The sequence below is a fragment of the Micropterus salmoides genome, unplaced genomic scaffold (assembly GCF_014851395.1).
Source record: "Micropterus salmoides isolate LMB-PRFRI ecotype aquatic unplaced genomic scaffold, ASM1485139v1 Ms_hic_scaffold_12, whole genome shotgun sequence".
In the NCBI taxonomy this organism is placed as follows: Eukaryota; Metazoa; Chordata; class Actinopteri; order Centrarchiformes; family Centrarchidae; genus Micropterus; species Micropterus salmoides.
Window position 1 is genome coordinate 12,174,950 of NW_024040263.1, and position 3,320 is coordinate 12,178,269.

Below are 3,320 nucleotides of genomic sequence, written 5' to 3' on the forward strand. Positions count from 1 at the left end.
GCCCACACCCTAATACTGTGTAACTATAACAAGTAGAGAACAGAAGAAAAAGATGTTCTTTCTTTACAACTGTCTGCATAGTTATTCATTGTGTAATGAATGAAAATAAATAGGCTACTAGGCTCCTCTCTACTTTGACATTTAAGATTAGCTTGTGATCCACCTTCATACACATGTGACATTACTGTACAACTTGAGAAAGGTGAGTTGTTTTCTGCTCCAGCTGCCTAAAAGAAAAGCGTTTTTGGGATGAAATGGACTTATTAGCTGCGCAGTGCAGGATGAACTCAGAATAGACCCATTTCTCACCTTATATTCTAAATCATGCAACGAAGAAGAAGAAATGCATAAGAAATCCTGGGACAAAATCTGTCCACAAATACTGTACAGCATGTAGTCTGATGACAAGACTTGTGGTTATAGCTGACTTGGGCAGTGAAATGTAATTTTTTTTAATTCATGTGGTCATAGTTGTCCACAACTCAAATCAGAATATAAGAAGAAATGTTTTATACCACCTCAAGAGGCTTCCTATCAGAAAGGTAGGAAGGTATTTCAAATGTACAACTGCAGTACTAAATCTAAGTAATTTCCTGACATTTTGTGTTACTTTACTTTTAATAGACCATGTAAGAGGTTTTATACTTCCTGTGAGTATAATCCAATCAATATTATTTTCATACTGTATATCCGTTGTGTAATTTGATAAATTGTGTTGTATGTCGTGCTCGCATCTCAGAGAAGACTCTGACTGCACACTGCTCTTGTAAAGAGAGAAACAGACAGAAAAAGTCTCTAACTCTGCCTGTCAGCTCGCTGCTCCGTTAAAACTGAATTTACCATACAGAATGAATACGAGTGCACTCCAGATTTAGCTGCAGCCAGTGACCGTGGCTTCTCTATACCGCAGTTCTGTGTCCATGCATGCAGCAAACTGAAAGCATGTCTGTCGGTGCTTCTACGTGAAAAGAGAAGGAAGACATTGCTGGTAGTATTGTCTTCAGAGTTGTTAAACACCTCAGCGCACTGAAGGAAGCCATCTGACTGTGTGAGGGGCAAGATCGTTGATGTCTGCAGGGATAGAGTAGGAGCTCTCCTGTCTGACTGGTCCACCAATAGCAGAGAAGATGACCCCTTGAGACACACCCTCCTCATTTGCATAATGAGGCAGAAATGCATACAAAAATTTAAGACGGCAGAAATAAATACCATGGGTGAAAATAAATAAGGTAAATAAATACAAAGGAAGAATAAACAGACAAAAATATTAAAACACACATAAATAAATACATTAAAAAATTAGTAATAAATAAAGTTGATAAACAAATAAGGTAATATAACAAAGGTGAATAAGTAAAGGCACTAATTAAAATATATACATTTATGTCTCCTTGAATTTAATTACTACCACATTATTTATTACTTTATTTTTTGTGTATTTAATTGGATGCTTATTTATTTATTGAGCATTTATTATTTCTGTATTATTTCTGACTGTGTCAGGATCGGTCCCCATAGCGGGGTGGGAGAGTTATCAAGCACGTAAAGTTTGGTTCAGAGTGAGCATGTACACTGAAGTTACAACAACTTCCTGTGTCATGGCGAAGACTTGATCTCGACGCCACGCCACGGACACCCATTGACGAAAACTCGCAATAGCACAACTTTTCATCTCAATGCCTTTAGAAGGCACAGCACAAATTTGAAGTCGGTCGGACTAAATCCCTAGGAGGAGTTCGTTAAAGTACGAAGTGTGTAAATCATCCAAAATTTGACGTAAAATTCAAAATGGCCGACTTCCTGTTGATTTTAGGGCATCGCTCCAAGAGGCTTTTTTGTGCGTCTGGACAAGATACACGTACCACAGAAAATTCGTGCACGTAGGTAAACGTGCGGCGGGGCTGCTTCGTTAAAAGTCACTTCCTGTTGCCAGCAGGTGGCGCTATGACTGTCTGTGAATGTCAGCATGTACTGTTCAGGGCGGGACTCTCATCCTACATGTACAGTTTGGTCCAGATGTGAGCATGTACACTGAAGTTACGACAACTTCCGTGTCATGGCGAAGAGTGATCTTTGACGCCACGCCACGGACACGCCCATTGACGAAAACTTGCAAATAGCACAACTTTTCATCTTCAATGCCTTTAGAAGGCACAGCACAATTTGAGGTCGGTCGGACTAAATCCCTAGGAGGAGTTCGTTAAAGTACGAAGTGTGTAAATCAAAATTTGACGTAAAATTCAAAATGGCCGACTTCCTGTTGATTTTAGGGCATCGCTCCAAGAGGCTTTTTGTGCGTCTGGACAAGATACACGTACCACAGAAAATTCGTGCACGTAGGTAAAACGTGCGGGGGGGCTGCTTCGTTAAAAGTCACTTCCTGTTGCCAGCAGGTGGCGCTATGAGTCTGTGAATGTCAGCATGTACATGTGTTCAGGGCGGGACTCTCATCCTACATGTACAGTTTGGTCCAGATGTGGCTGTACATGAAGTTACGACAACTTCCGTGTCATGGCGAAGAGCTGATCTTTGACGCCACGCCACGGACACGCCATTGACGAAAACTTGCAAATAGCACAACTTTTCATCTTCAATGCCTTTAGAAGGCACAGCAAAATTTGAGGTCGGTCGGACTAAATCCCTAGGAGGAGTTCGTTAAAGTACGAAGTGTGAAATCATCCAAAATTTGACGTAAAATTCAAAATGGCCGACTTCCTGTTGTTTAGGCTATGGCTCCAAGAGCTTTTTGTGCGTCTGGACAAGATACACGTACCACAGAAAATTCGTGCACGTAGGTGAAACGTGCGGCGGGGGCTGCTTCGTTAAAGGTCACTTTCTGTTGCCAGCAGGTGGCGCTATGACTGTGGGTGAATGTCGGCATGTACATGTGTTCAGGGCGGGACTCTCATCCTACATGTACAGTTTGGTCCAGATGTGAGCATGTACACTGAAGTTACAACAACTTCCTGTTTCATGCGAATCATCGACGCCACGGACACGCCCATTGACGAAAACGCGCAAATAGCACAACTTTCATCGTCAATGCCTTTAGAAGGCACAGCAGAAATTTGACGTCGATCGACTAAATCCCTAGGAGGAGTTCGTTAAAGTACGAAGTGTGTAAATCATCCAAAAATGGCCATAAAATTCAAAATGGCCGACTTCCTGTTGACTTTAGGCTATGGGTTCTTGAGGCTTTTTTGTGCGTCTTGATACGATACATGTCCCCAGAAAATTTCGATGTAGGTTGAACGTGAACGAGGGGCTAATTTTCCAATTTCTAGGTGGCGCTAGCGAGTCATTTTGCACGCCCATGTGCG